General features: G+C 34.2%; 1 protein-coding gene across 3 annotated transcripts in view; it reads right to left on the bottom strand.

Moving 5' to 3' along the window:
- Rev3l (REV3 like, DNA directed polymerase zeta catalytic subunit) overlaps nucleotides 1-27,266 on the bottom strand; it is a 177,012-nt gene that overhangs the window by 119,846 nt on the left and 29,900 nt on the right. The window contains exon 1 of one of the 3 annotated variants that reach the window (XM_076858348.2): nucleotides 17,818-17,859. The exons of the other annotated variants lie outside the window; for them this stretch is intronic. The gene's annotated coding sequence lies outside the window, so the exon portion shown is untranslated. Of the gene's footprint in view, nucleotides 1-17,817; nucleotides 17,860-27,266 lie in introns of those variants that run through there. 3 annotated transcript variants of the gene reach the window in all.

Here is a 27,266-nt window from a genome sequence, read left to right as displayed (position 1 = left end):
GCGGGAGAGAAAAAAATATGCACAGTTTTCAGGAAGTGCAGTAAAGGGTATATGGCAATACTTTGCCAACACAAAAGCTGGCACTGAGTGAGGATCCACAAAATAAATGCTATAGAAACAGTAACGTATCCAAAGTAACAACAGCAACAACAAAATAGCAGATGTACCATTAGTTTCCTGAATCTGGCAGGGCTGTATGGAAGTGGTTCCTGTCTTTCTTCAGAGCATTGTCCCTCATTACCCCTGGGCATATACCATTTGTCTAACTCAAATAGGAAGAATGGCATGATAGCACATGTCCATTTTCCTCATGCAGTGCAGCCATTCACTATTTACTGTTCTAGTCCTGCCAATACTATCCTCAGGTTTCTTCTCCACTTTAATCCCTCACTGGCCTTGTTTTTTGTTTTTTTTTTTTTTTTGATACGAAAGTAGTTATTTGATCACTATTTTCAATGCTGACTTAGAATGGTTTATATAAAATAATTCTATGTACTGTTGATATTTTGTGCTTATACTTATAAGAAATTAGCTTTCTTATTTTGGGGGACGAGTATTGAATTCAGGGGCACTCAACCACTGAGCCAAATCCCCAGAACTATTTTTTGTATTTTATTTAGAGACAGGGTCTCACTGAGTTGCTCAACTTGCTTTTGCTGAGGCTGGCTTTGAACTCATGATCCTCCTGCTTCAGCCTCCCGAACCACTGGGATTATAGGCATACACTACTACACCCAGCTAGCATTTTTAAGGTAGTTTTAAACAACAAATCTTGAACGCTTATTACATATGGTATAACAAAACTGGAATGATTTGTTATTTAATGTTACAAGAATTGTAACCTCTAGACAATATTCTGATTTGATATCAATCATCACACTTTTGAAGAAATACAAACTGTACTGCAACTATACCAAACTTGGTTTATATATTTTTGAAAATAGTTGTAATAGATGAACACAATACCTTTATTTTATTTATTTTTATTTATTTACGTGGTGCTGAGGATTGAATCCAGTGCCTCACATGTGCGAAGCAAGTACTCTACCATTGAGCTACAATCTCAAACCCTCAGTTTATATTTTTAGCAATAGTTATGCTACTTAATTTCAAAGAAACAAAACAATTATTTTCTGTGAAAAGCAAGAACTTTGTTTCTAAATAAAACATTGTATAATTTCCAAAATGTTAGTTTTAATATTCTTCACATAGAGAAAATTCTAATTATAACAAGTCTTTAGAAAATACATTTCATTAATTCATTGATGATTTACTTAAATGTTTTTTAAATAACTCAGGAATAAAGGTTATAAAAATTATCCTCTGGACATAAAACATAACTTGATTAAACTACAGGTTGAAGGAGGTGGGGAGACAGAGAAGTACTCCCTCTTTAGTTCACAAATTCAGGACCAGTGATTTCAGAATTACTAGTGTGATAAAATGTTTTATAAGTAATATTACAAGTTCTTAAGATAGTCAATATATCTTAATGGAATTCTGAGTGAGATTTATAAAAGAATTATAAAAATTGATTTCTAATAAGTTTATGTCAGAATGCTGATAAAGTGTCTTCAAAATAATCATATATCCATTTTTCATATTTCTTATGAAGTAGAAGCCAGATAAATCATCTACTTAAAAGCTTTGGAATCACAATTTTGAATGATGATTTACAAAAAGGGAGAACATCATTTATTCAGCAGGCACTAGGCTAAGTGCTTTTTACATCTATTTATCCTAAGACTTAAAACAACCCAGCAAGTATCACTGAAGTTAACTTAGAGTCTCATGGCTTTTAAGGATTTGAAAACAGATCAACAAAATCTAAAACCAATGCTCTATGTAACACTGCTTGAATGTTGGTTTGATTTTCAAAACTTGCTTCCTTAACACTTAATTTCTCAGTTCTTAATTTATATAACTTCCCCTTTCCTTATCTGACTCGCCCATTTGATGGCAAATTCTTTGGGAGTTGACACTGTGTGTGTCGGGATGGACATAATATCCCTGGACTCAGTGCAAAATGCATTTTATATGTTTAATAAGTATTTATTAAATGAAAGAAACAATGCTCAGCAAAATGGAATAATTGTTCAAGGAGAAAGGAATAACATGAAAGTTATGAATATGTGAAGAACCAAATCCATGTAAACAGAGAAATAATACAATAGAACTATCAGCCTGGTGCAATGTCATACGCCTGTAATTATAGGAAATTGGGAAGCTGAGGTAGAAGATAGCAAGTTTGGGGCTAATGTGGGCAATTTAGTCTCAAAAATAAAATAAGAAGGCTGGGGATGTAGTGTACGATAGAATGTCTCTGGGTTCCATTTCCAGTACTGCAAAGGGGGGGAAATAAACAAACAAACAAACAAACAAACAAACAAACTATCAGTGGGGTTACAGGAAAACCTGAGTATATGGGTTTGGAAAGAGTCCCCAGCTCATTGGACTTCTCTATTCCGAATAACCTAAGTCCTATTCAAAGCTGTAGTAATTACAACAGACACATTCTCTGGTTCTTGGGCTCACCACCCTTTCTTAAGAACATCCTGAAGAACAATCATAATGTGAATTCTTGGCATAACACTAACATTTTTTAATATAGAATAAGTATCACAGAAAAGCAAATGATGAGAAACAAGATAAAATAAACTCAAAAATTAAATAATGAGAAATGTATAAAAATGATATGAGAATCAATTTCTTTTGGGCAACAGAATGTCTACTATATTTGTAGTTTTGTAATAGCACTGCTTTGTCTTGACAAATACAGCCTGTCTCCATTTATTTCCCTTCACTAGCTCTATGTCATATAAATGTGTGGTGTCATACAACTGTAAAATTCCTGAGAGATAAACTAGTCAGGCTTATTAACATATCTGTCACCTCATACTTAATATTTTTGGTGACAATATTTAAGATCTAATCTCTTTAGCATTTAAGTATGCATTATTAACTCTAGTCACCATGCAGTAAACAGATCTCCAGAAGTTACTCATCCTATCTTATAGAAACTTTGTATCCTGGGGTTTGGATTGTAGCTCAGCAGTAAAGTGCTCGCCTAATACATGCCAGGCCCTGGGTTCCATCCTCAGCACCACATATAAAAAAATAAAATTGGGGCTGGAGGTATAACTCAGTTGGTAGAGTGCTTGCCTTGTATGCACAAGGCCTTGAGTTCAATTGCCAGCACCACCACACACACACACACACACACACACAAGAAAGGGTTGGGGATGTGGCTCAAGCGGTAGTGCTCATGCCTGGCATGCACGGAGCGCTGGGTTCGATCCTCAGCACCACATTAAAAAAAAAAAAAAAAAAAAGATGTTGTGTCCACCGAAAACTAAAAATAAATATTAAAAAATCCTCTCTCTCTAAAAAAAAAAAAATAAAATTAAGGTATTATGTCCATCTATAACTAAAAAATAAATATTAAAAAAAGAGACTTTGTATTCTTTTAACCAATCTCCCCTTCTCCTTCACCTATACATATTTAGTCTTACACTCATGTCAAAAAGAATCTAGGCTACATGTCCAGTAGAAATAAAGCTCATCTTTGGAATAAGCTTATGCACACAGATTTCAAACACTTATTGAGTCTGAGTTTTTCAATTTGAATACTGTTGCCTAATTCAGAAGCTGTAACAGTTATTTCAGCAATGCTCCATTGAAACTTGTCACACAGTACAACTGCTGCTTTTTAAAGACTGGGCAAAACTTTATAAAGAGTTGGCTACTTCCAACTATGTGTAAGTAGGTCTTTTTATAACGAAGGCAGGTGCTTCTTAATAAAAAGTATGTAGGAGTTTTGAAATTCATCTTTCATGGAATGCATACTTGTTCTATGAGTTCACTGTATTCTAACATTTCTTGTCATTTTTCAACATTGTGTTTTGTATTTTAAGCTCCTAGATCTGGTCTCCAAATTAAGTGTCTAAAATTTTGGTTACCCATTTGTAGCAAATTACTTGTATATTTGTAGATCCATTTTCAGTAAACTGACTAAATATACAATTTTTCTAATTTAGGGATTTGTAAACTTTTCCTGTAAAGTAGAAGATAGTAAACATTTTAAGCTTTATGGGCCATACTGTCTCTGATACAACTACATAACTCTGCCCTTTTAAAACCTGAAAGCAGCCATTGACAATACTAAGTCAATGTACCTAATTATGTTGTAATAAATTTCATTTATGGCCCAGGCATGGTGGTGCATGCCTGTAACCCCAGCAGCTTGGGAGGCTGAGGCAGGAGGACTGTGAGTACAAAGGCAACCTCAGCAAAAAAAAAAAAGATGTACTACGCAACTCAAGTGAGATCCTGTCTCTAAATAAAATATAAAATAGGGCTGGGGATGTGGCTCAGTGGTGAATGCCCCTGAGTTCAATTCCTAGTACCAAAAAAAGGAAAAATTAAAAAATAAATAAATTTCATATACACAAAACAGACAAAAGGAAGAATTTGGCCCACTGATAGTAAGATGCCAATCCCTGAACCAATTGATTAGACTTTTCCATATATATATATACATACACACACACACACACACACACACACACACACACACACACATTCTCTCTCTCTCTCTCTCTCCCTCCCTCTCTCTTCTCTCTCTCTCTCTCTCTCACCAGTTAATCACAATGAAAATCATGCCAGTCTAAGAATATTTTAGGAAAAATAAAAAATTATTTCTAATTTGCAAAACCCCACCTAAATCTCAAACTTGATGTACGAAATGTTTTAAATAAATAAAAACTTGAGTAGGAAAATTTGTTGTTATGGAATTTTCTCTATTTTCTTCTTCCTGGAATATTTCAAGTTTTATATCCCTATTATTATCTCAATCTGTTTCCCTCCAGTCTTTCTTTCTTTCCTTCTAAAGTTTCACTCTATCTTTCTCCATTCTCAATAACCACAAAAAGAACAAAACAAAATGCTCACAGTCACAGTTAGAAAGCAAATGTTAAATTATCTATCCTTGATGAAAAAAGTTATAAGGTTATAGTTTGGATCTAGAATGTCCCCCAGAGGCCAAGTGTTAAAGGCTTGATCCCTACTTTGGCACTTAACTGGGAAGCAAAAGAACCTTTAAAAGGTGAAGCCGAGTGAGGTTTTAGGTCACTGGGGGCACGCCCTTGAAGGGGACTATGGAACCTGAATTTCTTTTCTTCTTTTTCATGTCTAGGCCATAAGGTAAGTGCTTTGCTCAGTTACACGCTCCTTTCCATGGTATGTTGCTTTCTCAGAGCCTGAAAAGCAACAGGGTCAACTGACTTATAGACTTCCAAATGGTAAGCTAATATAAACTTCCTTTTTATAAGTTGTTTATTTCAAGTACTTGCTACAGTATCAGGAAACTAACTCATAAGGATCTACTTTTTTTTTTTTTTAAAGGCAATGGCTGCATCTATTTTTTTTTAACCTTTATTTTATTTATTTATTTTTATGTAGTACTGAGCATCGAACCCAGCACCTTACATGTGCAAGGCGAGCACTCAACGCTGAGCCACAACCCCAGCCCAAGGATATACTCTTAGTCTCAGAAAGAGTATATTACATTTAGAATTTATCTTAGCCCGAAAATTGAAAATGAACATGAAGTGATGCTAGATTACTAATAGGGAAATAAATTGAAGACAAATTCCAAAAATAGGGAGCTAATTATATCTGTGTAATAGATTTACAGCACTTGCACCAAATTCTGATTGCTGCCTGTTTTTGGAGATAAACTTTATTGGGATGCACCACACCCCATTTGGAATGATCTAGGGGTTCCTTTGCTACAGGTAGAGTTGAGTAAGTTGCAACAGGTTTTCAGACATTATAGCCCTCAAAGTCTAAACTATATACTATCTGTTCTATAGATAATTTGTTGTCCTCAGCAATAGATAATGTTAGAGTATATTCCCCACCATGAGAAGATGTTTATGACCTATGATATGTTAGAAAGTTCTCTTCATTTTCTTCTTTTATTTGTAAATAATGCTTTTTGGTTTCAAATTTATTTTTGCTATTTTATTGTTTCAAATAGAGCACATAAGGCTTTATCTAGAATCATTGGCTTTAAGTGATTAATCCCACATTACTAATGGAAACTGTATTCCTCAAAAACAAGATGTTTCAAAGGTTTATTTTATTCAGGCATTTGTCTAAGATATCTTTGTATTTCTAGTACTGAGCATGGTTGTTTTCTTCATTCATAAATGCAGACTTAAATCTCTATTCATTTAGCAACTCACTGAGGTCCAATGTTAGATGATAGGTCACAGGTTGCTCATACTAACAGTCCCTGACCTCATGAACTCTATAGTCTGCTTTAGAGATAAAGATGAGTACATGTACATAGGCAATTATAATATGATAGGATAGGTATTGAAATAAATATTAAAATATCTTGGGCTGGGGATGTGGCTCAAGCAGTAGCGCACTCGCCTGCCATGCGTGCGGCCCGGGTTCGATCCTCAGCACCACATACAAACAAAGATGTTGTGCCTGCCGATAACTAAAAAATAAATATTAAAATTCTCTCTTTCTCTCTCTCTCTACCTCTCTCTCTCTTTAAAAAAAAAAATCTTATTATCACTTTCATAGATACAACAGATTTGTGAGAATCTAGGAAGGTTTCCATGAAGTTACATGAGTTAATATTTGAAATGTGAATAAAATTCATCCAAACAAAAGAATATTCTAATATATACAGAAACCTGAAAACAAAAGTCAACACTGCATGATCTGTGACCATTTTGGTGGGACTGAACAAGGAAAGCAATGGAAAAAAGCGCAAAGTTTGTGCAAAAGACACTGAAATTACAAAAAAGAACCAAATAGAAACTCTGGAGATGAAAAGTAAAATTGCCAAAGTGAAAACTTATGAGAGGAAATATAATACTGTGATATAATAAAAAACACTTTTTCTGTGACCCTTGGTTCTTGCCATACAGCTCCTAAAACCCTTGGAATCTCTTAAGTGATGAGTATCTTTTCATATATCTTTTGTTTTGCAATACTGAGAACCTAATCCCAGGGCCTCTGGCATTGTTTGGTCAGCACTTTACCACAAAGTCACATCCCCAGGTCTCTTTTTGTGATTTAATGAGATGACTGGTGTCTAGGGGGTTCCTGGAAAGCCTCTGGATGGGAGCCCCTGGGAACCAACCTTGAGATTAGATGTGGAACTTTCTGCTCCATCCCCAACTTCCAAAGAAGGGAGAGACTGAAAATTAAGCTGATTGCCAATGGCCAATAATGTAATCAATCATGCCTAGGTAATGAAGACTCTATAAAAGCCTAAAAGGACCAGGTTCAGAGAGCTTCTGATTGCTGAACACAAGGAAGTTTCTGGAGGACAACATACCCTAAGAGGGTAGGAGGGTCCTTCTCCATACTTTGCCCTGTGGATCTCTTTAAACTGATTGTTTATCTTTTGTAATAACCTTTATAACAGATGGGAATGTAAATAAAGGATTTCCCTGAGATCTGTAGATACCTCAGGAAACTAGTGAAATCTGAAGAGGGGATCACAGACAATTTATAGTTGATCATTCAGAAGCACAGGTCACAAACTAGAATTTGTAATTGGCTTGTGAAATGGTAAGAGGCTTGTGGACTTATTGCTTAACCTGTGGGATCTAATGCTACCTCCAGGTAGTTAGTATGTAAGAATTGAATTATAGGACAACCCACTGATGCCCTGCTATTTGAACAAACAAAAGAAATGACAGTGAACTTGAAAAGAGATCCATTCAGATTCTTGAGTCTAAAGAACAAAAAAAGAAAGAAAGAGATAAAGAAGCAAGCCTAAGAGATCTCTGGGATGTCATCACACCTACTAATATGTGCATAATATGAGTCCCAGAAGGAGAGGAGAGAAAGAAAAAAGTAGAATACTGAAGAAATAATAACCCAAACTTACCAAATTTGAAGGAAAACAATCTGCATATTAAGAAACTCAACAAACTCAAAGATGAACTCAACAAATTCAAAGCTAAACTTAATATAGCATGAATATGTCAAAAGACAGAGAAAACCTTGAAAGCTGCAAAAGAAAGCAATTCCTCAAAAAGTTTCCTTAAAAAGATTTGTAGAGTTTCTCATCAGAAACCATGTAGGCCAAAAGACAGTGAGATGACATATAGAGTGAAAAAAGGAAATATACAATCAACTAAGAATTTTGTATTTAGTAAAGCTATTCTTTAAAAACAAAGGAGAGCCAAGTGGGAAAAAAGAAGAAATCAAAACATAGTTAGATAAACAAAATGAGAGAATTAATCACTAGCAGATCTGCCTTACCCAAAATACTAAAAGGGTATTTTGTATGGAACTCTCTCCTATCTCATTTAAAATACAGGTATATAAAGCAGTAACTTTAAAATCATGTTGATGGTCTTATAAAGTAGAAATAAATTATTTGTATTATGATAACAGGAAAAGAAAGGAGAAGGAAATTTAATGAAATGGGAGAAAAGTTTTAACATACTAAAATTGGACTTAGGTTAATCCAAAGTAGACTACTTTCCATGAAGAAAATAACCTTTAAAAATTATTAAGAAGCAAGAAGCAAATTAAAATAATATACTACAAAATTATCTATTTGACATAGAAGAAGCATATTAAGGAAATAAAATGCTTTCATTTGTCTTTAATTAATGGATAAATGAACTAAACAAACAGTTCTCAAAAGAAATGTAAATGGCCACCTAATACATAAAAAAAAAATGTTCAGCATCTTTAGTGATTAGGGAAGTGCAAATCAAAACTATAATGAGATTCCATCTCACTCCAATCAGAAGAACAGCCAACAAGAATACAAGTAATAATAAATGCTGATGAGGATGTAGGGAAAAAGGAAAACTTATATACTGTTTGGGGGACTGTAAATTAGTACAGCCATTATGGAAATCAGTATAGAGATTCCTTGAAAGACTAGAAATGGAACCACCATATAATCCAGATATAACATTCCTTGGTATTTATCGAACTAAGCATACTGTAGAGGAGGTATACCCATACCAATGTTTACATTGTAATTGGCACAATTACAAGAGCCAATATGGAACCAGCCTGAGTGCCCATAAAAAGATGACTGGATAAAGAAAATATGTCATCTATACACAGTGGAGTTTTATTCAGTCATAAAGAATGGAAAATGAATGGAACTTGAGAGTATTATGTTAAGTGAAATAAGACAGACTCAGAAAGTCAAGGGTTGTAATGTTTTCTCTCATGTATGGAAGCTAAGAAAAAAAGGGATGGGGAGGTTCATGAAATTAGAAGGGAGCCAAACAGAGTAGAGAAAAGGGAACAGGGAGGAAAGGGGAGGGAAGAGGAGAGGAAAGAGAAAAGTAATGATCAAATTATGTTATATGCATGTGTGAATATGTCACAATGAATCCCACTATTATGTATAATTATAATGTACCAATAAAAATTAAAAATAAATAAATGGGGCTTGGGTTGTGGCTCAGTGGTAAAGCGCTTTGCCTAGCATATGTGAGGCACTGGGTTCGATACTTAGCACCACATTAAAAAAAAAAACACCCTTTAATAAATAAATAAATAAACAAACATATGCTCTAGTGGTGGGAGGAGTGTCTATTGTCCCTTCTTTGGTCTCAGTTCCTTTGTGACTCTAACAACAGCAACATCACTCTCTAAGAGAGGTAACTAAGTGTGATTTTGCTGTTTAAAAGATGCAGTTTGAGATGGACATCGTTACCCTAGATAAATGTAAGACTGCACATAGGGTGTTACGCTACATCATGTACAGCCAGAGAAATCAGAAAACTAGCACTTAAAAAAAAAAAATTAAACAAGCAAACAAACAAAAATGCTAAATGCAGACCAACAATTTCAACAAATGCTTTCCTGAAGAAATAGCAACTATGCTGCTGCTAGATTTAATAAAAATATGGTGAATTTCAGACAATTTAAGAAAAATTCTGCTTATGAGGTTTTAAACCCACACTTAAAAAGTTTCAGACCGAATCCCTGGATAAGCAACTTCACTATTTCCCCCTGCAGTGGGAGTTTCCTGAATATATGCATCATGTCTTATTCTTATTATTTCTAATCCTAACAGAAAGCATGGAAAATAGTGTTTGATAAGCACTGTGGTTTAATAAAAAATATATTTGATCTTTGTCTCCAGTTCCTAGCACAGAGCTTCTAAAACACTTGCTATTTCCTGGGTCAGAAGAGTGCCTTGTTATTTCATAAGGAACCCATTTCCAACCATACCAGTGATAGAGCATAGACAGACATGAGTGGTAGGAACATGAGATTAAAGGAATAATTCTATAAAATGGATCTACTGTGCTGACTCCTGCATGCTTTCATTTCTGAGAAGCAATTTACACTTAGCCCTCTGTTATCTGCAGGTAAAATGCAGGCCCAAAATAACACTGATAAGAGGAATACAAGTTACCCTCAAAGGGAGATTTTTGTGACCCTTTTCACAGACCAGATCCCAGAATCCAGGGAGATAAGTATAATTCCTCCTAATCATAAAATATGTAAGAATTTATGATAAAGAATAAAATTATGGAGCCACCTAGGTGCCCTTCAACAATGATTGGATAAAGAAAATGTGGTGTGTGTGTACACATACACATACAACACAAAATGAAGTATTACTCAGCCATTACGAAGAGTAACTTTATGATATCTGCCAGTAAATGGTGGATCTAGAATTATCATGCTAAGTGAAATAAATCAATCTCAAACAAACAAACAAACAGAGGTTGAAGTTTTCTGATATGTGTAAGCTAACTCACAATAAGGGAGGTAGAGGGGAAGAAAAAAAGTTCAGCAGATTAGACAAGTGGAGTGAAGGAAAGGGGGATAGGAAAAAGAAAGACAGTGGAATGAGTCTGACATAATTTTCCTAAGTAAATGTTTGAATACCCCACAGTGAATCTTACCATCATGTACATCCACAAGAATGGAGTACCAATTAAGATGATATATTCCATGCTTGTGTAATTATATCAAAATGGATTCTATTGTCACATATAACTAAAAAGAACCAATTAAAAAAAAAAAAGTACAATCCATGGGCTGGGGTGGTAGCTCAGTGGTAGAGCACCTGCCTAGCACATGTGGGGCACTGGGTTCCATCCTCAGCATCAAAAATAAATAAATAAATAATAAAGGTATTGTGTCCATCTACTACTAAAAATATTTTTTTAAAAATTCAATTGGAATCAATCAGCATGGGCCAAAGTGACCTAAAGCTGGCATGAGCAGTGAGGACTCGAAAGTCCGATGTTATCCTGCTGTCAGTCAAAAGTCAAGATGTGGACCTGGGAAGGACTGTGGAAACTTCTCTAAGATCCCCAATAAAATTGGACTGTGGGAGAGGCATGCTGTCCCTCTATTCTCTGAGAGCATCTAATCTCTCTCTCGAGTGTCCCCTTTACCCCTTTCCCATCCCTTCTAATAAGCTCATTACCTGTTACTGTGAGTGACATGTCTAAACTCTTTTTGACTTGATCACAAGAATTAGCATCTGAAGAGGGACCTTTGGGTTGCCTCTGTTTCCCAGAAGGTCTCAGCCCAGTAATCCCAGCATTTATCCTAATGATGTGATACTCAGTGGATCCCTTAGATAGCTTCAAGAATGGAACTCAATGACAGAGGAATCAATCATGTGATTAAAAGGCTAGAAATTCTAAGCCCATGAACCCACCTCTGGGAGGAAAAGGGACAAAAGATTTAGTTCATTACCAATAGTCAATGATTTAATCAATCATGATTTGGTAATGAGGTATTAATAAAAAATCTTTTTTTAAGGTAAAGGAGGGAATATGGGGGTTGGAAGGACAATAGAATGAATTGAACATTATTACCCTATGTGCATATATGACTGCATGACCTGTGTACATCATGTACAACCAGACAAATGAAAAGTTATACTCCATTTATGTATGATGTGTCAAAATACATTCCACTGTCACATATAACTACTTATAACAAAATAAATAGATCTCTTGAACACAAAGCTTTCGAGAGCTTCTTAGTTAATACACATCAATGTAACAAGAAGACAGCATAAGTAGACACCACAGGGTCTTTAAGGCTCCTGAGCTCATGATCCTCCCAGACCTTGCTACCCATGTACTCTTTTTCTGCCTATTCCCCTGAACCCTTCTTAATAAAAGGAATCAGAAGTATAGCACTTTTCTGAGTTTTTGTGATTTCTTCAGTACTTTGTAACACCTAAAGAGGGGTAGTTATGAGAACTCTCAAATTTGTGTTGGCTGAAGTGCTAATAGCCCAGGGATCCTATTTATGGCTAGAATCTAAAGTGAAAACAGTATTAAGGACTGGATCCCTTTTACCCTTTAATTTCTCCATCAAGTTTAGGTCATCAGTGACAGAATTGAAATATAGAACACCTCCAGTTGATGTCAGAGAATTAAAGATTTGTTGTTGGGAAAAACAGGATGTCTTTTCAAACTGGGTGCCTCCTCAGAGAGCTTCAATCGTCCATTAGAAAATTTGACAGCTCTTATCTTCTCCTTATAAATAATATCTTTGAAATGCTAACAATGAAAATATTTGTAATACCCTCACATCTTCCTTTTTTAAGAAAATCATGAGTGAATTAAGGAGACATTTTCTAGATTGAACGATTGTAACATAACAAACAGCAAAATACACATACTTTTATGATTAACATGTCAAAAATCGGATGAAATAATGCAGCCAAAGTTCATATTTAATTCCAAACTATTATTACAGAAAGGAAATAGATAATTCCCAGGACTTTCTTTTCTTTTTTTTTTTTTTTTTTTTTGGTGGTGTTGGCGATTGAACCCAGGGCCTTGTGCTTGTGAGGAAAGCACTCTACCAACTGAGCTATATCCCTAGCTCCCTTGATTTTCAATGACTAGGAAACTCCGATTGGGTACTGCCTGAAAGTTCACACTGTAAAATAACATTCTGTTTTTCTAAAAGGAGTAGCCTTTAAGAAATCAAACAGTTAATATTGTTTTCAAACTTGAGTCTCCAAGAAAATGTGCGCCTTTCTGACTAAATACCATAAAGATAACTGTGTTTATTAGCCTTAGTTTAAAATAAAATTCTAACTTACAAGATAATATTTTGTTAGTTTCAGATGTTTAATACCATGTTAAATTTTGTGGTATTTCAAATGAAAGGTAAATAATCAAGGTCTTCATTCTGATATATCTGAATATATATATTCTGATATACCTCAGATAATTTAAAGCAATGTCATTAATAGTTAATCAAGATCAGCTTACTGTGTAGCTAAATTTGTATATGTAAACACAGAAATTTTCTTTCAGAAACAAAATTCTAGGGACAATTAACATTTGGAACACCATTTGACCCAGCTATCCCTCTCCTCGTTCTATACCCAAAGGACTTAAAATAAGCGTACTACAGAAACACAGCCACATCAATGTTTATAGCAGCACAATTCACAATAGCTAAACTGTGGAACCAACCTAGATGCCCTTCAGTAGATGAACAGATTTTTTAAAAAATGTGCCATATATACACAATGGAATTTTACTCAGCAATTAAAGAAAACAAAATCACAGCATTTGCAGATAAATGAATGGATTCAGAGAAAATAATGCTAACTGAAGTTAGCCAATTCCAAAAAAACAAATGCTGAATATTTTCTCTAATATAAGGAGGCTGATTCATAGTGGGGTAGGGAGGGGGAGTATGGGAGGAATAGACGAACACTAGATAGAGCAGAGGGGTGAAAGGGAAAGGGAAGGGGTGGGGGTTAGCAAGGATGGTGAAATGTGATGGACATCATTATCTGAAGTACATGTATAAAGACACAAATTGGTGTCAACATACTTTATATACAACCAGAGATAGAAAAATTGTGCCGTATAGGTGTACTAAGAATTGTAATGCATTCTGCTGTCATTTATTTTTTAAAAAATCAATAAAAAGGGCTGGGGATATGGCTCAAGCGGTAGCAGCTAGCCTGGCATGCGTGCGGCCCGGGTTCGATCCTCAGCACCACATACAAACAAAGATGTTGTGTCTGCCGAAAACTAAAAAATAAATATTAAAATATTCTCTTTCTCAAAAAAAAATCAATTAAAAAAAATAACATGCAATTCGCCAATACTAACAAAATTAGTGATGTCCTCTTATTAAAAACATTGGAATTTATAAGATATTCAAAAATAAAATGTGCTAGTTGAGTTTTTGAGGAAAAAAAAAGACATTATCTATTATTCTAGTAAACTGAATAAACTACAATGGTAGCTAAATACTAAAGGATCTTAAAATTTTACCTTTCTACAAGAAAGTAAGAAGACAACCCAGTGAATGGCAAAATATATTTACAATTACATATCTGATAAGGAAACTTATCTAGGTAAGTTTTATTCTAGATAAGCATCTAGAATAAACAACTCTTACAATTCAATAATAAAAAGAAAATTCAATTTTAATATGGGCACATAGTTTGGAACTTGAATCCAATTTTAAAATGGATGCACAGTTTGAATCTTTACTTACATTTAAAAATACACTAAATATATGTATTTTTTAAATCCTGAATCACTTTGCTGTTTTGTCAATTTATAGAGGTATTCCACTTACAATAAATAATCATTAAACAAAACAAATTAAATATAAAGAATGCATTGTGGGAAAAAGTTTCTTCAGAAAATAAAAAAATAAATTGACAATAAAACTAAACTACTATACTATTTAATCTTTGCTTTTACCAAAAGGCGGTGACAGCATTGGTACCTTCTATCCTTCAAACCTCTCTATCTTCACCCAAGATCCTACATCTACCATAAATGAATTAAAAGGAAATTTCTTTAGAACTATATTCAGTTATTTAGGACGGCTATTGGGCTGATATGGCCAGAGAGTTGCACTAAGCATAGTTATGGGAGCCCAAATAAAGCAAAATGATAAATCACAAAAATCTGAAGTTCAAAGTATTAGGCAAAGTCCAAAGTATTAGCCGGATGTAGTGGCTCCAGAGGCTGAGATAGAAGGATCGCAGGTTCAAAGCCAACTTCAGCAAAAGCAAGATGCTAAGCAACTCAGTGAGACCCTGTCTCTAAATAAAATACAAAACAGGGCTGGGGCTGGCGCTCAGTGGTCAGGTGCCCCTGAATTCAATCCCCAGTACCAAAAAAAAAAAGAAAAAAGTATTATCCAAACCTTTCAAAAGAAATACAAATCAGAAGTCAGTGGAGCAATATCTTTAAAGTATCAAAAGAAAAGAAAATCAATTTTTAGGCATTGCCCTAAAGTTTGTTATATTTACAATTAAACTAAGTCTACTTTCAAAAAATACTAAACGGCTTCACAGGTAGAGCAGGCAAAGTTATTACAGTATTCCAAATTCTTCCCTCCTATCCCTTATAATATTGCTGTCATTCATTTCACTTGTCAATAACTGTAACAGTAGAATGTGTTATACTATTTTTATTATTTTGAACACATATCAATTAAGAAAATAAAAAGCTTTAATTTACCTTCACTTATTCATTCTCTAATGCTCTCCCCTTCATAATGTGGATCTGAGTTTCTGACCTACATTATTTTCCATGTCCCTAGAAAATTTCTTTTTAACATTTCTTGCAAGGTGACCAACATTTCTTACTAACAATAGATTCTCTCAATTTTTATTTGCAAAAGAAATATTTGAAGTAATAATGGCTGAAAATTTTCCAAAATTAATGACAGACACTAAACTACGAATCCAAATAACTTAGAGAAAACCAAACAGAATCAATATGTATGCCAAAAATCTGCATCTAGGGGTATCATATTCAAACTGTAAGGAAACCAAAGACAAAAGAGAATTTTTAAAAGGGGGTGGTAGGTTCTTACTTTTCTGTACAGGAAGAAGAATTGAATTTCTCTTCATTAACCAGTCGAAGAAGAGAGTGGGGTGGAATTAAAGTGTGAAAGAAATCACCAAAATAGAGTTCTGTATATAGTAAAATTATCTTTCAAAAGTGGAGTAGAAATTTTCTCAGGCAAATAAAAATTGAGAGAATCTATTGTTAGTAAGAAATGTTAGTCACCTTGCAATAAATGTTAAAAAGAAATTCTCTAGGGACATGGAAAATGATGTAGGTCAGAAACTCAGATCCACATTATGAAGGGGAGAGCATTAGAGAATGAATAAGTGAAGGTAAATTAAGTGAAGGTAAATTAAAGCTTTTTATTTTCTAAAATATTTAATTTTCAGTTGTAGTTGGACACAATATCTTCCACCCCAGCCCTTAATATTACCTTTTTTTTTTGAGAGAGAGAGAGAGAGAGAGAGAGAATTTTTTTTTAATATTTATTTTTCAGTTTTTGGTGGACACAACATCTTTATTTTATGTGGTGCTGAGGATCGAACCCAGCGCCCTGCACATGCCAGGCGAGCACATTACTGCTTCAGCCACATCCCCAGCCCTTAATATTACCTTTTGATGAGCCAAAGTTCTTTGATGATCTTGCTTTTATTAAATTTAATGGTTAATTTTTCTTAGGTGTAAGAAATCAGTGCCTCTGGTACCTTCCCTCCCACACATATATGAAGATATTCTCTTGTGTTTTTTCAGAGAAGCTTTATAGTCTGAACTTTTATATTAAAGTCCATGATGTATATCTAATTTTTGAGAACAGATTATCCCCATCTAAATAGCTAGGTTTCAAAACCATTTGTGTTAAAGGTTTTCCTTCTCATCAACAAATTGTTTCAGTTCCTCTTAGGGGGAAAAAAATCCATTGGAGAGGTTCTAGTTTGGGGATCTCTATTCTGCTCCATTTATCTATTTTCTTTATATTTATCTGTTTTCTTTATATTTATTTACTGAAACTTATAATTAATGTATAGACTATCTTAGTGAATGTTTTATACGACCCTGAAAACAACATGTAAATGTGTAGGGTTCTATAAATACCAATTATATTGACTAAGTTGATAATAATGTCCAAGTGTTCTATGTTTTATCAAGTACTAAAAAGGAGTGTTGAAGTTTCCAACATATAACAGAACATGTTTTTCCCTTTAATTCTCCCTTGATATCAGTTTTGTATCAAGCATTAACACTTATGTCTTTTTTTTTTTTAAGATTTCTTTTTTAACTGTAGATGAACACACTACCTTTATTTTGTTTACTTTTTTAAAGGGTGCTCAGGATAGAACCCAGTAACTCACGCATGCTAGGCGAGCACTCTAACCACTGAGCCATAACCCCAACCCCTTTTATGTCTTTTTGATAACTTGAACTTGTATAATTTTGAAATATTCCTCTTTATTTCTGACACTTCCCATAAAGTATATATTTGCTTGATATTTAACTACTCTAGTATTATAATTTTCCTTGCCTAAGATATACAGCTCCAGTTTTATTTTTAATTTATCTGTTTTCTTATATTTAATGTGATTCTTATAAATAACATATAGTTGTTTCTTTTTTAAATTTGATTAATTAATTCACTTAAATCTAATGTAATTATTGATATGGTTGGACTCAAGGTTTTATCTTGCTACTTGTTTTCTATTTTTCCCATTTATTCTTAACTCATTTTTCTCCCTTACTGTTTTCTTTTGGTCTGAAAAAAATTTAGATTCACTTTTATTTTTTCCTTTATCTTACTAACTGTACCTCTTTTAGTGGTTGCCGTAGAATTTACAGTATACTTCCATTAATCTACACTTTTTATATTTTTGTCCCCCCAAAGTTTACTTTTATATAAGCTGCTACTGATATTGTTCTGCTTTAAACAATTATCTTTTAAAGAAATTTAGAAGAAAATTAAGTATTTTCTATTTACCTACATACTTACCACTTCTGGAGTTCTTTATTCCTTTGTGCAGATCTGAGTTTCCACATAGTATCTTTCCATAGTTCAGGTGTACTGTAATAAACATTGTGCTCCTTTTGTCAAAAAAAAAAAAGTCTTTATTTTGCCTTTGCTTTTGAAGTATACTTTAGTTGACTATAGAATTCTAGGGTTCCCCACCCCTTTCAGAAATGGCTAGTTTTATTTCTTATCAAAAGTGATCAGCAATTCTTATGATTATTGCTCTGTATGTAGTTTGAGGAACTTCTCTTGGAGGCTTTAAAGATTTTTCTCACTGGATGTCAATAATTTGAGAATGTGCTCTGTGCTCGTGTGTGTGTGTGTGTGTGTGTGTGTGTGTGAGAGAGAGAGAGAGAGAGAGAGAGAGAGAGAGAGACTCTTTCTAATACAGAAAGGGAAGAAGAAAGAGAGGAAAAGAAAGGGTAAGGGGGAAGAGACAGATGGACAGACACTGGCTGTCCCCTATGATAGGTAACAGACAGATATAAGTGGTAGGAACATGAGGTTGAGGCAGATAATTCTATGAACTGGGCCTACTGTGTTGACTCCCTCTTTTCTTTTAAAAAGCAATTTACCTGAGGCTACTCTGGTCCTGGCTGGCTAAATCAAAAGGATATGCTATATTCCTTAACAAACAACCTGTTAGGTGCAGGGGAAATGCAGGCCCAAATACTCCTTCCTATCAATAAAATCATCACAAGTTTAAAACGAGGGACTTTTAGGACCTTTATATATGCCAGAGTCTAGGACTCGGGGACACGATGATTAGAAGCAAAATCCCCCAAACATAAAATCTGTAAGTACAAGTTCCAATTAGAACTGGTCAACATGAGCCAAGGTGACCTAGAGTTGGTGTTGTATCTTTAGCATGTCATTATAATAGTCAAATATCCCCACTCCATGGTGCCCCACAAGTTAAGAACATGCACAGTCACAGTGGGGACTTGAAAGTCTGATACAATCCTGCTGTCAGTCAAAACTCAAAAGGTAAAACTGGGCAGGACTCTAGAAAACTTTCTTGAGACCCGCAATAAAACTGGAGGGCAGGAGGGCACACTGCCTCTCTCCTGAGAGGACCCACTCTTTCCCTTTCTCCCTTGATAGAGGCTCTTTCTGCCTTTTCCTTTCCCTTCTAATCAACTCCTGCCTACAACTATGTGTGACTCAAATGAAATTTTTCAGACCAGATTGCAAGAACTGGTGGTCACAGACTTTTGTAGCCAGCTTTAGCTCCATGAGCAGATCCTTCCAGGTAATACCTTACTAATAGGTTTTATTCTACTGTGTTTTAATTTAAACTAGTAAGCATATTTATAATATTTGTTTTAAAGTTCTTTTCATTTATTTCACTTCTTTCATTCTTTTTTTATGCTGGTGACTGAACCCAGGGCTTTATGCATGCTAAATACATGTTCTACCACTGAGCTTTGCCCCAAACCCATCTGGATCTGTTTTTAATAACATAATAATAAATAATTTTTAATATTTTTGTCTGATTATAAATTGTATTTTTCTACTTCTTTACCTGTGTAATCATTTTTAAATGGATGCTTGAGTATGGATTTTATTATCTTCCTTTAAAGAGCATTGTTTTGTTTCAGCACACAAATAATTAACATGCAAATAAACTAAATGTTCTCAACCTTGTTTTTAAGTTTTGTTTAAAAAAACAAGTCCAGAAAAGCCTTTCCTTCAGGAGTATATTAGTCCTACATCTAAATCATGCTCTTGGAATTTCTATAAATTCCTACAGTATTCAAGATCTCGATAGACAAAAAATCTATATTTTTTGTCAGACCTCTGAAAATTCTGATAGCTGTTCTTTCCCTAGAACTCTTTACCTAGAGTTACAACCAGTCCATATGCAGCTTAACATTCAGCTGAAGATTATTCACTCACTCATTTTATGAGGAAATTCTGAGAAACCATCTTCAGTGTTTTCTTGCAGTCTACATAAAATGACCTTAATAGATTAGGCCAGGAATTCATTTGTTCTTTATTTCTGTCTATCTGTTTGGCAGTAGTGGGAACTGAATAAACCCAAAGGCATTTTACCACTGAACTATACACCTAGCCTTTTTTATTTTGAGACAGGGTCTTGCTAAGTTGCACAGGATGACCTCAAACTTAGGATATTCCTGAACAGCTGGAACTATAGGAGTGTACCAGCATGTCTGGCTATAAATTCTTATTTTACATAAAGCAGTTATATCTCTTTCCCAAAGCTCTGAGATCACTGAGAATTGATTTTAAATATATTTTCTAAACAAAATAGAAAACAGAGCACCATTGTTGCTCATGTTCCATTCCCTTCATAAAATATGAGCAAAAATAGAGTGAACAAGAATATAAAGCAATGGCAATTTACCTCAAAACCTATCAAATCAAAGATTCATTGTCAGATTAGAAATTATTGGTTAAAAATATAGATTCATGACACTATAGATCAGTGGAGAAAGAATGGATTATCCCCTGGATAATGTTAGGCCAATTGGTAATCAGGCTGAGAAAAAAATGTAATAAAGCTAGACTTTCAATAACACACTGCCTAAGAAAACCAATCCAAATGGATTCAAGTCAAAAGTTTAAAAGGTATACAAAATAATATTTTAAAGCATCAGTTTAGAGAATTTTTAAAACAGGAATAAAAAAACACAAACCACAATAAAACCACTATGATTTTATTTAAATTAATGGCCACAAATAGCAAACTAAATAAAGGACAAAGAAGACATGTTTCCAATGCATTTAACCAAGAAAAACTCAAAGAGCTTCTAAAAATCAACAGAAAAAAAAAAAAAAAAAAAAGGACAAAGAATATAATGGGGCCATGTACATGGAAAAGGAAAGAAAAACGATCAATACTATATTAAAATGATCAACCTTGCTGTTACTGAGGACATGTGAATTAAAATAAAGAGAAAACTTTTCAATGGCAAAAATTTTGAAAGCCTAATAATATCAAATGTTTTGTAAAGAAATACTGAAATTAGAAAGCTTACTTTCCAGATGAAGGTATAATTTCTTAGAAGCAATTTGGCACTATCAAATAAAACTTAAGTATATATACCATGACTTAGAAATTTTGGTACAAGCAGTATGCCCTGGAGAATGGTATAAGAATTTTCATTATAGTATTATTTTCTAAAACTGTGGGCATAGGATAGATGAGCAATAAAATAGATGTCCATCAATTTAAAAATGGACAAATACATTAGTTAGGAAAATGGTGCTCTGTAACTGCACAAATGTGCTTGGTAAGTGCCTCTCCCAACCTCTTATTTTGCATCTGAGAGAAGAGAATCAGAGTGCTTAAAGTCACACAGTAAACTGCATATGAATCAGGACCAGAAGACCCCCAAGTTATTAGTCTGGTGCTCTTTTCACTATTTCAATACCACTTCAAACAAGCTTAATACAACAACAACAACAAAATTCCTAAGAGATGTTTTTATTTAAAAAAAATTGATTTATAAAGATGCATGGTACTTATAGTCACAACACAGATGCATCAATATTTTTTGGAATCACCACTATGATTGATACTTTATGGTGAATTCATAATAGGAAAGGAAAAACATCCAACATTAAAAGGTCTGAATCAAATGCAAATATTTTAAACTCTTTAAGATTATCTGTACAGTAAACAACAATGACATTTCCACCATAATCTTTACTCTTTCATAATTTTGACTTTACCCAATGTAGATTCCAAATCTATTGGGAACTTCTCAAATAATGTCTCCTAAGCATTTATTTACCCTACAGATTTTGTTACATAAAAATAATTTATTTTTTCACCAATTCCTCCTGGCTAATCTTATAAACTGCCAAAGAGTACTTTCCTAATTCTAGCATTTTGAAACAGCTTTTAGCTTTCCAAGTCCCAAATCTGTGAAATCATACATTTCTAATTCTCTGTTTAGCAAATCTCTCTCTCCTCAAAATATAAGACAGTTTTTCAACCCAAATCTTTTAGTTCCTTCATAGTCCACAATAAACTTAATTATTCTGAATTAAAGATGAGAAGTAGTATCAAATGCTAGTTTCTCCTCATGATGATGAACATCTATAGGGCCAGAAGCAGGGAAGCCCTGAGAGTAAAACTGTCTAACACCTGTCCATACACATATGTACCCTGCCCTGAGCATAATTTAGATCCTGAAGTCTAAGTAAATGGAAGAATTTGATGAACCTTCCTGAAAGACTCTGAGCAAATTTATGGATCTGTTATATTTGAGGTAAGTCCTACTGTAAGCTTCCCTTCTAAGAGGTTCTCAGAGCTTTCAGGTATTCCAAAACAACATTTATATCTCTCATAGTGACATATAAAGTATACCTATGAAATGGTGAGTATCTGAAGATGCTATATTAATTTTAAATGTTCCCATTTTAAATCAAGGGTGAGCTATGATCTGAAATCTCCTAATGAGAACAGATTAAGTTTAAATCTATCACATTATGACCCAAGAACTTAGTCTATAACACAAATGAGACAGATGAGATCAATTGATTTATCTATTTTTTACAAGTTATAATCCTTAGTTCATAATTTATGTGAAATTAAATACCAATTATTATTCTGACTAAAAAAACTACAAGTTTAAGATGTGACCTGGTCAAGCACTTAAGAGAATTTTATAACAAAACTTCCTAACTGCCAATCACTAGATCAAGGACAAATGATGGTTTAATTAGTTGTTTGTTTTTCTGATACTGGACATTTAACCCAGGCACACTTTACCACTGAGCTAGCCCCAGTCCTTTATTTCTTGTTTGAAACGGGTCTCACTATGCTGTCCAAGCTGGCCTTATGATCTTCCTGACTCAGCTTCCCCAGATACTGGGATTACAGCATGCACTACCACAGGCTCCTGATGGTCTAGTAAAGACAGTTATTTAGAATTTGGTTTTACCTTTAGGTTTTCATTCTGAAAATTTCTGTGAACTTCTGTTTTCCAATATAAAACCTTCTGATGAAGCTAACATGCCTACAGGGCTACTTGCTGCCTTCCCCAATACCAACGTTAATGAAATTAGACTTATTTGAAAGAAAAAATATATCAGGGCTATAATATCATCTGCTAATTTTTCCTTTTTGCCATTAGAAGTACTTACAATCAAGGTAATATTTAAGGTATAACTTTTATCCTGTTTCTTACCCACAAGAATAGTGGTCAAAAAAAGATTTATGAAAGGCAGTGATTACCAAGAAGTCAAGCAACTGATCATCTGACCATTTTTAAGAGTCAACTGAAAACAAGATGGAAATGGGAAAATAACTAAGAAGCTATTAGAAAATGGCAAGTTGTCTTATAAGAGAAGAAAGAACTGAAACTTTAGGGCTGGGCAAAACATCTATGTGAAGAAAAATTAAAAAGTGTTAACCTGAATGTAAGTAAAATAAAAACAATTAAAAGTATTAAATTAACTTAGAAATTGGCATATTGAAATTACTCTTACAAAGCTTATAAAGAGAATCCCTTTTTAAAATATTTTCTGGTCTAGTTGTTCTAATAAAATTAGTGAGATACACCAATTCACCACACATTTTTACTGAACACCTAAGTATGGTAAAGGCTTTGTACAGGTAATTTGAATTTAAAAATAAACTCAATTTCTGTCTTTAAAGAGCTGGGGGCGGGGAGCAATTGGGACAACAAGTTACACTATAATATGTAACAAAGATGGAAATGAAACGTTTAGGGAGCCCAGAGAAGAAAGACATTAATTGGAATATTGCTGTTAGAAAGTCTTCATTGATGCCTAGCATGCATAATGCCCTGAGTTCAATCCCTTGGGGAGTAGGGACTGAAGAAAGTCTTCATGGGAGTGATATTTGTATTAGGCATTAAAGAATGAATAGAAATGTGAAGGGAGTGATGGTGTGTGCCTACAGCCGCAGTACTTGGAAGAATGAAGTAAGAGGATCGCTTGAAACTAGAAGTTCAAAAGCAGCTCTGGGCAACATGGTAAGATTCTTTAACCCTACTCCACCCTCCTACCCGCCAAAAAAAAAAAAAAAAAAGGAACAGTTTAAGCAAAGGAAGAAAATGTATAGGATATTCATGGTAAAGAAAAACAGGAAATAAGCCTAGGAAAAAAGATTGGACATAGAATGAGAAAATCCTTAAATACCACATGAAAAGTTCATTAAAACAATTTTTTATTGTTTTTTGTTTAATTTTGAGATAGGGCCTCATTAAGTTCCTGGGCTAGCTTCAAGTAGGTGATCCTCCTACCTCAGTCTCCCAAGTCCCTGGGATGACAAACATGTGCCATTGTGTCTGGCAAGAGAGTTTATTTTTTAACAGTGGAAATTCACATGATTTTGTGCTGTAGAGACATACCTAATCTAGGCTTTTACTTTCAGATGGGCTTGTGTAAAAGTTATACTTTATTTTAACAACTATGCAAACTCTTAGCTATCAATCCTCCAATTCCTATGAGATTTAAAAAAAATCAGAATAAATTCTTTAGATGGTTAAATGCTAAAATTTTTAAGAAGATCCAGATGCTCAATGGTCAATATAACTATATACAAATAGTGACCATATAGTTTGCCATGAAAATGGGACTATCGAGAATAAAAGCAGGCTGTTATGGTTTGGATATGAGGTGTCACTCCAAAGCTCCTGTACTAATGCAAGAATATCCAGAAACAAAATGATTATGAAACTGATCCTGGTTTGGATGGACTAATTAGGTAGTATCTATAGGCATGTGGGATGTGGTTGGAGGAGATGGGTCACTGGGGGTATGCCCTCAAAGGGTTCATCTTCCCTGTGGCCCCTTTCCCTTTCTCTCTGCCTCCTGGCCACCATGATGGAGCAATGATCATCCACCATGCCCTTCTCTCATGATGTTCTGCCTCACCTTGGGCCCAGAGCAATGGAGGCAGCTCATCATAGACTGAACCTCTAAAACTATGAGTCAAAAAAACTTTTCCTCCTCTAAATTGTCCTTGTCAGGTATTTTTATCACAGAGACACTATTATTATGTTAATATAAATTAGTTGTAAAAACTCCCAAATCCTAAATCTTAATTTTTTCTTCCTTAGATCCCCCAACTTCAGTGGGAATTCCCTGTGAAGTAGTGGGAGGATCTAGCATTTAATACTGAGATTAGTGGCTATGGCATTTAAAAGATAGGTACAATATAAAATATGAAAATAAATATACTCTTTTTATAGTAGCTGAGACTTGAAAGATGAATAACTTCATGTAAATTTGTATGAGATTTCTCTACCTTAACTAATGAATGAAAACCATGGAGAGGAACTACTAACCTAATAAGCACATTTAGATTCAGATGGTATTTCAGAGCTTCAGTGTTTAGTTTTTATATTTGAAAATAAAACTAATTTTCAGCTATATTTACATCTAAAAGCATATTATGTTTTGTTTTAACATAGGACGGGGGCAGGAAGATCTGTGTTCATTGCTAAAATTACAAGAAATACTTCATAGTTTACAAAGACTTATGTGGGTGGTTCCAACAACTTGGCCTTTTAACCTCTTGCCAAAAACCATACCACACATGTTCTAAATCACCAATAAACCCAGATGCCCTGTGTGAGGTACTTCAAATCCAACTTCCAAATGCTTGCTATTAGGAAATTCTTACAGAGAAAGAAGCAATCTCACTAACACTAAAAACAAATTAATTAACAAACAAAACAATTCTATGCGCTTAAAATAGAATAAAATAGGAACTTCTAATCTAATGTTCGAACTCTGGAAAAGTAATTGGATCTTTTTTAACTATTAATTCTGATCAAAATCTAAGACCCTATTAAAGAAAGTCCTGACATGGAAGGAAAAAAAAGAGATAAACTTTTCATAGTTTAAAAAAAAAAAAAAAAAAAGTCACCCTATGTTAGAGGCTGGCAAACTATTTTCTTAACAAAAAGCAAATATTTTAAGATCTGGTGGACAGTCTCTATCTCAAATACTCAATTCCTATTGAAGCATGAAAACAGGCATACATAATAATATAATGAATGAGGGCCTATGATCCAACAAAACTTTACTATCAAATAAAGTTGGGGCTGGGGCTTAGCGGTAGCGTACTTGCCTGGCATACGTGAGGCACTGGGTTCGGTTCTCAGCACCACATACAAATATCTAGATAGATGTCTATCAACAACTTAAAAAAACAACAACAACAATGAAAAGGAAAAAAAACCAAAAAACAAAAACAGGGCTGGCATTTAACTCAGTGGTAAAGCATGTGCAAAGTCCTGGATTTGCTAACTCCTGGAGTATAAGTTCCTTTGTATTCCTAGTGCCTTGGACAACTCCTGATATATAATATATGCTCTGTAAATGTTTATAGATGGATCATATTATTTAAATACTCAAGTCTTTGAGTATTGAAACTAGGTTCTTAAGTTAGTATGAGAACAACAGAAATTCTAAGTCCTTATTTCTAATTTTTTTAAATTAAAAATATTTATTTTAATTGCATAATTAATCACAAAACATTATCATGTCAGTACTGACCTCTGCTCATCTCAGACTACTATTAATTTTCTAACTCCTTGGCAATATTCACATAAATAAGTAATCTGAATACCTAGGATTAGGACTAAAGCTAAATAGTCATATTGAGTACAAGCCAGAGTTAATGTCCTGGCAAATGAGAGCCACAGGCAAATGGGAAGAACCCTGTAAAGGAAACTTGTTTGCCAACAAGACTGGAAGAGAAGTTAGATCTATTTGTACCCAACAATGAAAATCTATGAGATTTTGGGATCCTGTAGTAATAAATCTACTTTTTATTAGAGCTTTTTGGAAAAAGCATTTGTTCTTTACAACCAAATAATTCCTGACTAGAAAACGGAAACATACAACGTTTTGGAGACGATGAACGCCTATGCTAAATCTTTAAAAAATGAGTATGCAGGGCTCCTAGTCTAGCTGAGATAATAAGAAATAGATTTTTACAGTTTTTAGACTTTGGACATTGGTCATGCAGGAATAGAAACAAAGTGAGCCCTTCTCCAATAGCTTCCTGCTTAGAGTTTCTATGAAGCAAAGGGAAATGGAAACCAGGTGGGCATTGGCAATCTCCCTGAGTCGAGGAAACAAAGTTGGAAAGTCATGTTTGTTATAATTTGCCAGACAGAGTACCAGAGAGGAGAATTGCACAGAGTAGAGTATATCTTCAGAGGATTCCATTGAAGTCTTTACTAAAAATATCAGCACATACTTGTGAGGAAAAGAGGCAACTAGAAGTAAAACCCAGCATTGAGACCAAATCACCTGCTGAACTCCCTATTTAACCTCACTTTACTTTTGTCTTCCACAATTATCATGAGAAGTACTTTTTCTTTTACTACTATTTGGCAATCCCCTGGGGCAACTTACCCAAGCTAGCGGGTCCATTGTATAATATATCAGAAAATGCATGTAGGCAAACTAATCCT

This window comes from Callospermophilus lateralis, chromosome 6 (genome assembly GCF_048772815.1).
Source record: "Callospermophilus lateralis isolate mCalLat2 chromosome 6, mCalLat2.hap1, whole genome shotgun sequence".
In the NCBI taxonomy this organism is placed as follows: domain Eukaryota; kingdom Metazoa; phylum Chordata; class Mammalia; order Rodentia; family Sciuridae; genus Callospermophilus; species Callospermophilus lateralis.
The sequence above is the reverse complement of the archived record's forward strand: the minus strand, read 5'-3'. Positions and strand labels throughout refer to the sequence as shown.